Here is a 13,413-nt window from a genome sequence, read left to right on the forward strand (position 1 = left end):
TTCCGTTCATCACCACTTCATAACCACGTCACATCAGGACCACTACAAAAAGGGCCCACATCGACAGCAGCTTCACATACACTCAGCAGCAGCGGTCCCGAATGTTCCTGGCGCTCGGCTAAAACAACCCTTCATATATTACAGGATTCACATCATCACCAGCACGTGCCTTGCTCCTTCCTCAAGCCCAGATCCAGCCGATTAACAGAAGACAACGCCCCTGTTCCGTTCATCCCCACTTCATAACCACGTCACATCAGGACCACTACAAAAAGGGCCCACATCGACAGCAGCTTCACATACACTCAGCAGCAGCGGTCCCGAATGTTCCTGGCGCTCGGCTAAAACAACCCTTCATATATTACAGGTTGGTCCCGTTGACTTTGTACTCAGAGGGTGTGTGGTTGCCGCTGCTGCTGAGCGCGCCTGGTTTTATAAACATGTCTGAATGTCTCATATGCAACAACTCGTTTGGCGACGACGAAATTTTCCTGTCTTGTTCGGAATGTCAGTTCAGTTATCATGTGGGCGCCTGTTCGGGAGTATCTTTAACTGCGCACCGAAAAAAATCCGAGGCGGCCCTAAATTCCTGGAAATGTGCCACTTGCAAAACAGCCAAGGCCCGAAGTGGTCAGAGTGCCGCAGCCGATGACGAGGTAGCTGAGCCGAACCTTTCAGCTGAAATTTTAGAGATTCACCGCAAACTTGCCATTCTAATCGAAATGAAAGTTAAAGTAGATGCCTTGGAGGAAATAAAGGACACAGTATTAAATGTCGAACAGTCAATGCACGAGATGTCCTCAAAATATGACGAGGTCATCATTCAGATGAAGCAGCAAAATGCGGACATCGCAAGCCTACGTAAACGTGTGGAGAAGCTGGAGGTCAAAGTAAATGATCAGGAAATTCATGAGCTGCGGCAGCAAGTAAATGACATCGATCAGTACAGCAGACGGCTCAATCTAGAAGTACATGGTCTTCCCTTACATGAAAGTGAAAATCTGCTAGAAAAGCTTAATCGTATCGCAGACGATCTGCAGCTTCCGCCTCTCTCTGGATCAGACATTGAATCCGCCCACCGCCTTCCCCTGAAGCCACGATCTGATGGAACTGATGTCGATGCTGAGAAAGCTAGTACCGACAGGAATGTGAAGTTTCCACCCGTTCTTGTCCGCTTTACTTCCCGTAGAACAAGAGACGCTTGGCTCGAAAAAAAAGCTGCACTGAAAGAATCAAGAAAAAACATTTATTTCAATGAAAACCTCACAGCACAAAACAAAAAGCTTTTCTGGCACATGAAGGCACGAGCAGATGAAAAAGACTATGAATTTGCGTGGCACAAGAATGGTAGACTGTTCGTACGCCGTGCCGGCCGCTCTCGGGTTATCAGAATTGTCACGATGGAAGATCTCGATAAAATAAGGTAGAGGCAGTCATCTGTGCCAGTTTCTTGGTTTATTTGTGCTCAAAATGACAATCCCTTCTCGCGAATGCAAGTACTATGACACGCAATCCTTTAAAGAAAGCAGATCATTTCGCCGTGGCAACCGGCTTTCTATGTTTCACTTGAATGCACAAAGCTTAAAAAGTAAACATGAATCTGTTTGCTTGCTCCTAGATGAATTAAACCACGAATTTGATATTATGGCTTTTTCTGAGACATGGTTTCGTGATGAGTCTGATGCGGTGCACTTCCCAGGATATAGATGTGTTTCACTGCCCAGGAAAAACAAAAGAGGGGGAGGTGTAGCTTTTTATGTCAAATCAAACTATTCCTTTGATGTTATTCGTGAGTTTACGGTTACGCTTGATGACTACGAATCACTGATGATTGAATGTGCTAGAACTATATTTGTCGTTATTTACAGACCACCCACTGGAGTCAAATCTAAGCTGCTTGATTTTATAGAGCACATGTTTGATTACTGTTCACATCTTGGCAAACGTGTCGTTGTCACTGGGGATTTTAATATTAATCTACTTTATTTGGAGCATCACGCGCAGGCATTTTTAGATGTGTTCTTTTCTTTTGGCTACGGAAATGTTATCACTGTTCCTACAAGGGTGACGAATGAATCTGAAACCCTACTTGACTTGTGCTTCACGACGCAAACAGCTGGTCTAGAGTCGGGTGTCCTAATATCAGATGTAAGTGATCACATGCCGATATTTGTATTTTTTAACCCAGAAACAAAAATACACCGACAACGCGAACATGACGTGCGACCACCATACAGAGCAATAAACGAGAGCACGATGGCTATTTTTGAAAGATCAATCAGCAAACTAGACTGGTCTTGCATTTACAACATGACGGATCCTGTAGAGGCGTTCTGCCGTTTTGCTACAGTATTCAAACAGCTTTATGAGGAGGCATTTCCTTTAAGAGAGACTAAATGCAATAGGAAATGCAGAAAACCATGGATTGACAACGAGCTGTTAAAAAGAATAAAAGAGCGAGAACGACTTTTTGCTGCTTTTATAAAGACAAGGAATCCGGAGTACTTAATAAAATTTAAAAAGGTAAGAAACAGACTGACCCGGGATGTAAAATTAGCACGCGAAAATTATTATGAGAACAAATTCAGTACTATTCTTAATGACCCCAAAAAGGTCTGGAAAACTCTAAATGAACTGCTTCCTCATAAAAAAGAAAGCCCTGTTTCTGAGATAAGCGATGGAGGAACAATATACACCGGAGTTTCACTCGCGAATAAGTTTAACCAACATTTCTTGAAAAGTGGATCCTCAAGTGCTTCGGACACTTGCAACCCTACGTATAGATCGTATATCTCCGCTAGTATAAGCAGGTCTTTATTTTTCACACCTACAGATGAGACAGAAATATGCGATCTTCTTTCCAAGTTAAAGAACTCGGCAGCTTGTGGTATCGACGGTATAAAAGCACAGCCTGTCAAAACAGTTGCCGCATTCATTAGTAAACCCCTTTCATACATGTGCAATCTGATATTATCAAATGGTATCTTTCCAGACGAATTAAAAATCGCGAAAGTATCCGTGATATTTAAAGGTGGTGACAGGAATGACATTAACAACTACAGGCCCATTTCTATCTTGCCAGTTTTTTCAAAAGTAGTCGAACAGGTGATTAATAAACGTTTATTAAGTTTCTGCAATATAAATAACATTCTGACCGATAAACAGTACGGGTTTCGAAAACAACAATGTACGGAAACAGCACTACTACGCATTAAAGAAAAAATAGTTAGCAACTTTGAGAATAAACTGTTCACAATAGGAATATTTCTTGACTTTAAAAAGGCGTTCGACTCTATCAAACACGATATCTTATTGCTAAAGTTAAGTGAGTATGGCATAAGGGGAATTGCACTTAACCTAGTGAAAAGCTATTTAAGTAATCGACTACAGTGCACAGAAATACTTAAATCGAGATCCGCACTAGGAGATATCAAATATGGTGTCCCACAAGGTTCTATTCTCGGTCCGCTCCTTTTTCTTTTGTACATAAATGACATTATTAACGTGCCCCTAACAGCAGACATCATACTATATGCTGATGACACTAACGTATTTTTTTCTGGTGCAAACTTATCTAATGTTCAGCGCGAAGCTAACATTTGGCTAAAGAACATTTCTGAATGGCTAAGAATAAATAAATTAGAACTTAACATTAAGAAAACAAAGTACATTGTTTTTCGCCCTCGTGGTAAGCATATTGATGAAAACATAGCGCTAAAATATAACGGTGAGACCATCGAGCGCTCCATTTCTCATAAATTTCTGGGAGTTTTGTTTGAAGAAAACTTGAACTGGTCAAATCATATCGACAGCATAAAAACCAGTATTGTGAGATCTATTGGTATTATTAATAAGTTAAGAAACTTGCTACCCCAACAACTGAAAATTCAGCTTTATTATAGTCTAGTGCATTCACGCCTTCAATACTGTTTATCCGTTTGGGGAACTACAACAAAAACCAACTTAGATAGGTTATATACATTACAGAAACGAATAGTACGCATTATAGAAAATGCACCTTACAGGACTCATTCTGCCCCACTTTTCAAGAAGAACACTGTGCTAACTATCGAAAACCTGTTAAACAGAAAAACTGCAATTGCCATATTCCGCGCAGTCAAGCTTAATGAAACTGAATTTTTCCGAAAATATCTGCTGAAAGAACACAGCTACAACACAAGGTGCACAGCTTACAACATATGTAAAATACGCACAAATTATGGCATGCAAAAGCAATCCTTTGTTATACCCGATTTGTTAAATCGTCACCCAGCCATCATGACAATTGTAAATCAATCACCGTCCATAGGGGTTTTCAAAAAGAAGTTGAATGCCTACTTAATGTCATAGTAGAAAGGACTTGACTTCGTACATTTCTTGCTTTTTGAGTGCTAGTTTCTTACCTTTGCATCACGTTTTGTATCGCTGCATGTTTTTTTCTTTTTTTTCGTTTTTTCACCTGTAATTCAGTGCCTGCAACCGTTTTCATGTCCACTTTTTCCTTTCTTTTCCTTCACCGTATGCTGAGGTGCTGTGTGTATTGAGAGGCTGACACTCGTCAGGCACCTGTGCCTTTTTGTCAGCCTCTTAGACAGACCTGTACATTTGTATCACGTCTGCCTGAAATAAATAAACTTCAAACTTCAAAAACCAAGACAATGCCTGATGATCTGTCTGCACGGTGAAGACCGCTCCGTCTAGGTACATGTCGAACTTCGACAATGCGAACATGATCGCCAGGCATTCTTTTTCGGTCACGGAGTAATTCCGCTCCGCCGATGTGAGCGTGCGACTAGCGAACGCGACAGGGCGCAGTTTGCCCTCGTGTTCCTGTAACAAAACAGCTCCAACACCGTAGTCACTAGCGTCTGTCTGCAAGACAAACTGCTTGTTCAGGTCGGGGAGGCGCAGACTAGCGGTATTCGCTATCGCGCGAGCCAAGGCAACAAATGCGTCACTCTGTTCCTTGCCCCAGACCCACTTCGAGCCTTTACGCAACAGCAGGTTCAGTGGCCTTGCAAGCTCCGAACAGCGCGGGATGAATTGCCTGTAGAACGCAACCATCCCCAAAAACCTCTGCAAGCTTTTCACATCCATGGGGCAGGGGTAGTTCAGAATTGCCTGCAGTTTGTCATCATTCGGTCTCAGTGTGCCATCATCCACGACAAAGCCCAAGAGGTTCACTCTCTTCGATGCCAACTGCACTTTCTTTAGGTTAATGGTTAGACCGGCACGTCTCATTCTATCGAGAACGGAATTCAGGTGAATGAGGTGCTCCTCGAACGACTGTGAGAATATCACAACGTCGTCGAGGTACGCCATGGCGTAGTTGAACCTTGCATCGCCCAGCACGATGTCCATCAGTCGCATGAACGTGCTCGGGGCGTTAGACAAACCAAACGGGAGTCGAGTAAATTCGAAGAGCCCGCGGTGGCAGGTGAATGCGGTTTTCTCAATGTCACCTTCGGCCACCTCAATCTGCAGGTACCCTCTGCTTGCATCTAGGACTGTGAAGAACCTCGCGTTCCCTAACGCGTACATCACAGCCTCGATCGACTGGAAAGGGTACGCAACCGTAGGCGTCAGTGAGTTGAGCTTACGATAATCAACACACAGCCTGACCGATCCATCCTTCTTCGGCGCTAGAACCACTGGGGACGCCCAGGGACTTTGTGAGGGTCTCACCGCACCGGTGTCAATCATCTCGTCTAGGGCACAGTCGAGAAGCTGCCTCTTATGCGCACTTAACGGCCTCGGGTTACACCTGAAAGGGCGCGTATCACCCGTCTGAATCTCGTGCTGAAGCAGGTCGGTTCTGCCCGGTTTCTCCGTGAAGCAATCCGAAAACGGGAGTAAAGTTTCCGCGAGCCTTCGGCGCTGACTACTGGGTCCTGAGAAAGACGCAATAATCGCTTCTAACGGGCCACCGTCTCTCAGCGTCTCGAGGGAGCTCACCTGCCTTTCTGTCGCACAGGTGTGGGCAACCACCTTTTGTGCAGGACAGCCGGGCAAGGATGCGCTTTCGAAGGGAATGAGGGGGGCGAGCTGGCTGTAACGATAGCCATTCTCCCCCATGTCGAGCACAATGCCTTCGCTCGAGAGAAAATCCCTTCCCAGAATTACTGGTATCGACAAGCCAGGCAGATAGACGAAGCGATGTCTCCGCTTTCTGCCGTCAAAACGCATCGTAAGACGCACTGCTCCCTTTGCCTTTGCCGCCCCAGCTGCTAAGCTTAACGGGGTTTCGGCCGGTCTGACACGGATGTTACCTATCCGGCAGGCCTCGTACACCTCGTCACCGACCAGTGACAGCGTTGAGCCCGTGTCTACGAGTGCAGAGTAGCATCGACCCGCTAACTGCACTAGCATAAAAGGGCTTGAGCGCGGAACGACTCCCTGAGTTCTACAGGCGAGCGGGACAAAGGCCTCCCCGTCGCCGGCGCGGGAGTTCTTTTCCTGACTAGCGCCTTGACAACCATGAAATTCTCCCGCTGACGGTGAAAGGTTGCTGCCACCAGACATCACCGCCAGCGCCTGGCGTTTCCCTGCATACGCCTAGCTTGGCATTCGCGTGCCACGTGGCCGGGCTGGTTGCAATTCCAGCAAAGCCGGTCATTCACCCGCCGCGTAGACGGAGGACCCCTCGTTCCACGAAGCGGTTGGGGACGGCTCTCCCCTTTCTCCGCGCATTCCTGACGCTCGCTCCGCGCGTGGCCTGTGAGACCGGCACGACGCCGCTGCTCGAATGCGTACGGGTCAAGCGCACGAGGGACAACAGGGGGTTCCGCCTGATTTTCCACGGCCATTACCTCGGCGCGCCGAGCCCTCAACTCGCATTCTCGGCCTCCATGCCATGCGCATCCCGGTTCTAGCGATTCGGCCGGCCTGGGGGGCGGCCGGTATCGCAGTTCGGCGAGTAAATCCGCCTGCACGTTCTTGGCCTCCTGCGCTAGGGCCTCGAGGTTTGTAAAACTGTGGCCCCGCAGATACGGCTTGAAGCGTGGATGGCACTGCCTGATCACACGCGCAACCTGATCTCGGTCGGTTGCCGTCGGGTCTGCCCTCTTGTACAGCTCTTGCATTGTGCGTACGTACTCGAGGAGGCTTTCCTCTGGGTGTTGGGTGCGCAACGCGAGCTCATCCAGCATCCGGCGCTCATAATCAGGCGGCAAGAACTCGGCGCGGAAACGGTCTTTGAAGTCCGCCATCGACTGGAAAGTCGGCTGGCAGCGCCTCCATCGCGCCGCGCTCTCGACGAGTGCTACAGGCAGGACCTGCCCTAGCATTACGTCATCTGGGGCGCCCAGAGCCGTCTGGTAGTCCTCGAGTTGTTGTAAAAACTCGTGGACTGATTTCGCGTCCGTGTACCCGGAAAAGGAGGGGACCTCCATATTTATCCGCGGGCGCGATGCTGTCGCCGATTCTACCGATGCTGCGGCCTGGTTGGCGCCAGCCACCGAACCGAGCTGACGGGCTAATGCGGCAAATATCTCAGTCACCTGCCCCATTACGGCCGCCGCGTCGGCCGTCTCACTACCGGCTGCCCCGCCATCCAAAGCCGTGGCTGAAACATCCTTTCTGGGAGGCATAGTTCGCGCTAACTGTCCGGCCGCACCGGCTAACTGCTCATGGCAACAAGAACATTCACATACACAACAATCTATCTACAAACACGCGGAAATACACAACACAAAACGCCCGAAACTACATAAATAACACAAAACCCCTAACAAATTTACAAGACTACACAAGTCGCTACCCCGCGAACATTCCGCCTGACCCGCTCCTTAACCCTATCGGTCCGGCGTGGCCCTGAACAAAGAGGGCCTGCCACGAGTCTGGCTGCACGTCCCAAAATCGGCAGAGAAATCGTCCACAAGGTGTTAATTAAAGCCGCACGTTGGGCGCCATTATTTGTGGGCAATTCCTCTGCGCGGGGACGCACAGGCAGTCACTCGAGGCAGGTCTCTGTACAAAACGGTTTATTCTCACATCAGGGGGGCCGGTCGTCGTCGTGGCAGCTGGGTCAGGTGGTCCTTTCGGCAGGGCTGGTCCAAGAGCAAGAGAGACCGCGAGCCTCTCCGGTCTCGCCTTATAAAGGCTTTCTCCTCGCCTCTCTCCCCCCGCCCCACCACTCGGGAAGAAGGGTTCCAGACTACCCGCGGTGAGCGGCGCGGGATTTGACTTGCCCGCGAGCAGACCCTACACACTTTGCCCACGAAGGTGAGCACCGCGACGTCTGATTTTCCAAGCTTGCGGATATCGGCAAGCTCTCCAGCACGCCACTGGATCTTGTTTTGCAGGGACTCACTGGTCTCGTGCTTGGCCACGGTGATGACGCCGCGGCACACGTCACCAGTGAGCTTCAACTGGCCGTACATAGAGAGCTGGCCTTTCGGTGTTGTTAGTTCGAAGTCCCGCAATAGCTTGTCTGCGACGTGCGGCTCTCGGGTGCCTGCCACGATCAGGTTTTGCTCCCATGTGGGGAGCAGGCTGAGCGATGCTGCGGCCTTGGCGCCCAGGTAGGCCGCGAACGCTGCTCCCAGCTCACCATGTTGAAAGACATCCTTCAGAGCGACGGTCACCCGGGGCTTCAGGATGATAACGATGTCTTCGGGATGAAGCCGCGGCAGCGGCTTTGGTTTCCAAGCAGGTCCCTGGGGCCCACCGTGAAGCGCTGCAGCGCGCGCAGCAGCGTTGTGCCGTGTTGAGCGGCCTGGCGACGTGGCGTCCGCTTTCTTGGAAGCGTTCCGCTTGCGGGAGCGGCGTTCCACTAGCTTGAATAACTTCAAGTTCTCGATGGGCGCAGAGGCCGGGCTATCAGGCGCTGGATTTGCTGGAACCTCGGACCAGGCCATGGCGTCCGGGTCGTAGCCACGTTGCAGGTTTGGCGAAGCCATCTTGCCGCGGGTGGGCGACTCACTCACGGCCGGGCGCCGCCGTAGGCGTTAGGCCTAGCGCCGCCGCCACGATACCTAAGTGAAGATCGGCCCTAAAAGGCCTAAATTTTGCCCCACCTGTGTGCGAGAGGTATGCACAGGTAGCTGACGACTTCGGGAAGCCAGACGCGGCTGTGTTGACGGGGTTGCGGTCGAAGATACGTGGCTCCAGCCGAAACTTGGCGGAGCCGATGCACTGACGTTCTCTCGCTCCGCGCGCTCACAGCGCCCCCAACCCAGGCTTGAGACGGACGGACGGATGGAAGGACAGATTCTTAAAGCGAAATCTTTACCGGCCTAGTCAAGAAAAAGTCATCGGCGCAAAAATTTGACCTTAGTGGAGGAGCGGTGGCGTTGTGGCAGCTATGTGACATATCTTCTCTAATCCCCTCCTTTATCCCTTCCCTTAAGACGCGGTTCCGGTGTTCGCGTCAAACTGTGCCAATTCCTTTCTTCAAAAAATTCGCTGTGGCTTAGCTTGGTTAAGCCCGGTAATTGCGAAAGCAATGTCCGTACCTACGCCATGGTACAGCTGGTAGTGTAGCTGGTGGTGGTGCTTGTGGTTAGACTTGTGGTGATGCATCGGTTATACAATCAAATCCAATCCAATCCAATGCAATCCAATCCAATTCCATCCAATGCAATCCAAACCAATCCAATCCACTCCTATCCAATCCAATGTAATCTAATCTAATCCAATCCAATCCAGTCCAGTCCAGTCCAATACAATCTAATCTAATCCAATCTAATGCAATCAAGGTCAAATGTAGGTCAGTGGTGTTCACGGCCGCGGCACGGCAAAGACGTGAAAGGGCAAGTAGTATTGCTTTCGCAATAAAACCAATTTTCAACTTCCTCTTTTCCTTTCTTCTTTCACTCCCTCCCTCCATTTCCTTCCCTCAAAACCACACCAAACAAAACAAGTGGGCCGCTGGCGTTCTTTGCCGTTGGCAACATTAGCTCATTTCTCTGTTTCTGAAAAGCACATAATTCAAGCACTGGGTGCCCTCGATGCGGACAGTTTAAAGTTTGAATGAACTACTCTTCAACCGCCGGTATGCTTCCTTCCTAGGCGTCCGTAAGTGGACTGGACCTGAGGTGACAGCTTTCAATACTGACTGCATTCCCAGGCAATAGGGTCAGATACATTAAAGTGCTGGTATTTTCCGCGAGCTGCGTGAATCTTCTTTAATAATCTCATAATATGAGAAACTTCAGGCCCAGAGAGAGGAAATAACCCCAATTTGTTAAAGGTTCCACAATATGTTAAAATAGGACGGTGCAGAAGTAGGCGCAGTAGATCTCTCCCTTCTCGGTGGACACCTGAACCGCGGCGTGAGGGATGAAAACAATGGGGGATGGAAAGAATGAAAGAAGATGGAAGCGAAAACCACCTCGACAGGTGACTTGAACGACTGACAGCGTTGACCTCCTCGACTACCCGCCGCGGTGGCTCAGGGGTTAGGGAGCTCGTCTACAGAGCCGGAGCACCCTTGTTCGATCGAACCCGGCTGCGGCGGCTGCGTTTCGATGGAGGCGAAACGTAGAAGGCGCCCGTGTGCTGTGCGATGTCAGTGCACGTTAAAGATCGCCAGGTGGTCGAAATTATTCCGGAGCCCTCCACTACGGCACCTCTTTCTCTCTCTTCTTTCACTCCCACCTTCCTCCCTTCCCTTACGGCGCGGTTCCGGTGTCCGCCGAGATATGTGAGACAGATACTACGCCATTTCCTTTCCTGAAAAACCAATTTACCATTTTATTTACGCCCTCGACTACATCAATACGATTTGGCGCAGGGACACCCCCCTGCCAATCAACTGGAAAACGGCTCTGGTCACTTTTATTTCTAAAGCAGGCAAACCAATTCACGCTGATAACCTCCGCCCCATTTCTCTCACCTCCTGTGTGGGGAAACTAATGGAGATGATGGTGGGGGATCGGTTATCTGCATATCTTGAACACAACTCTTTGCGAGCTCCATGTTCAGATTCCGCCCACAAGCCAGCATTTTTTTTTCAACATAGGGGTTCTTATTCAAACGCCTTGAAATAGCGAGCATGGTGGCGCCCGCCGCCACTGCGTTTCAAAAGGGACGCTCGTAACGTTCATCCGTCTGTACATCCATAATGTATACTCTTTACGGAACCCATGCAGTGACTCAGGGTCTTCCTTTGTCCCACGCACCACTGAAGGCTGGAGCCGCGAGCAGCGGTCCAGGTAAGACAAAAAAGGCCATGTGACTTGTTCCCATCGAAAAATTTTAAACTGGTTGTTACACCCAGGTAGACGATAGGAAAGAGGAGAAATGCAAGACTTGCGGAGCGGGGGGACCCTCGATCACGTAATATGGGAATTACCCGGGCACTGGGGACAATATTGAAAGTAGAGAAGCCTGGGATAGAGGCCCTGCTGCGGAGCCAGGTGTCCCCGCCGACCAGCAACGAGCTGTCTGCCTGGCGGCTAAAGCCGCGAAGGACCAATGTACAGTATCTTCTCCAGTCTTTAGAAGCGGAGGTCCCGGCCCCCGTCCCCTAGGACTAGCGTGCCAGGGGCGGGGAGTAGGGTGTGGGGGAGGGGGGGGGAGGGGTGATTGGTAGTTTTAATCATCATCATCATCTTCAAAACTTCCAAGACTGGTTTTTGAGGAAAGGAAATGACGCAGTAACTGTCTCTGCATATCGGTGCACACCCGAACCGCGCTGGAAGGAAAGAGAGTAAAGTGGGAGTGAAAGAAGAAAGAAGAGAAAGGGGTGCCGTAGTGGAGAGCTCCAGAATAATCTCGACCACAAGGGCATCTTTAAAGGGAAACTGGGGAGAAATTGAAGTTGGCTCGTATTAATAGTATACCACTTCCTAAACATATAAACATCCCTCTTTCTGAAAACAAAGCTCCTGTACGGTAGAAAAGAGCAGTACTAAAATAGAGGTATCGCCGCCACAGGCCAATCTTGCAAACACAAGCTTGATGATGAAAAATGAAAAAGCCGCAGATCTCTGAGGCTCACAAAAGTGCATGAAGGTTACGTGTTTGATCGATATTGAAGCATGTGTTTTGTTTGAAAACTAGGGTTGCGCGAATATCAAATTTTTCGAATACGAATCGAATACGAATACTTGGGTTCGAATATCGAATCGAATATCGAATAATCAAGGACAGACGCATTTAGCCACTGCAAAACATTTACTTGAGCGCCCACGAAAATCACAGTTCAACTATCAGTGATGAAATGAGCACAAAAGGTGTGTGTGGCTGCACAAAAAGTATCAAAGTCTCGAACATTGTTCTTAGAAGAGTGGAAATACCAGAGAAGATGGCTAGTAGACAGCATTGATTAAGGCTAGATTGCCATAAGCACAAAAGCGCGTTGCTGGGATGAACATAAAAGGTTGTCGCGAAGGAAAACCGGCTGCTCCACATGGTCAGGCAGAAGTAGTTCCCTTCTAGCTAAAACGACTTCTCCAGCCACAGAAAATGCAATCTCAATTGGCACTGAAATGGCTCGTATTGCGAGGTATTTCGTGCACAGCTCTGACTATACCAGCTTCGCAGGTATAGCCACAAAGAAGCTCACCGGTGCAGTCAGCTACTGCATGGCCCAACGTTACGCATTGCCATGGAGGAAGGAAAAAGAGAGGAGAGGCCCTTTCCACACAACACCCTGGGAGAAAAATGTGGAGGAAATCACGTGGTTTTTCCACGATCGGGAGGCCATCTAGTCCGGGCAGCTTAGCAACGGCGTCGTAGTTGCTGCTTGCAAACCGGGCGGTAGCAGACGGTCGCGGCGTAGCGTTTGCGTTGCGGCGTAGGCGTACTTTTCTCAACTGCTCCAGTTTGTTGTTGATCGTGCTCGCAGGCTGACGTTGGCGCCGTTCACTCATATCTCGGGTGGAATTCGCTGCAGAACTCTCGTTGTTGTGTGCATTGATTTCAACGTGCTCGGCGACCGCGATCGCACGGGCATTTCGCCTACGGCGTCACTGCTCGGAGCCGTCGGAAGACCAGCGCTGCACCAATACCTTCAAATACGTTAAACAATTTCTCACGGACAGACTATCCTACATCAGAATACAGGACGAAGAGCACGGACCTTTCCTGCTCGGCACGAGGGGGACTCCACAAGGCGCGGTGCTGTCCCCTCTGCTATTCAACATTGCCATGATGCGCCTACCCGCCCTACTGGGTGCGGTCGAAGGGGTCCAGCACGCGCTGTACGCCGACGACATCACCATCTGGGCTACGCAAGGGCGCCTGGGGGATATGGAGACCAGCCTGCAAACGGCCGCCAGCATAGTGGACCGCTATGCTCGAGACTGTGGTCTGCAATGCTCCCCGCAGAAATCGGAATTCGTGCATTTGCGTCCCTCGCGCACGTGCTCGACCCAAATCAATCTCTCGTTGCAAAGCGGTCCCATTCGCGAATCCAAGGAAATCAGAGTCCTCGGACTTTTCATACACAACAAGCGACGCTGCGAC

Source organism: Amblyomma mixtum, chromosome 6 (genome assembly GCF_055824585.1).
Source record: "Amblyomma mixtum isolate Tamu chromosome 6, ASM5582458v1, whole genome shotgun sequence".
NCBI classification, from domain to species: domain Eukaryota; kingdom Metazoa; phylum Arthropoda; class Arachnida; order Ixodida; family Ixodidae; genus Amblyomma; species Amblyomma mixtum.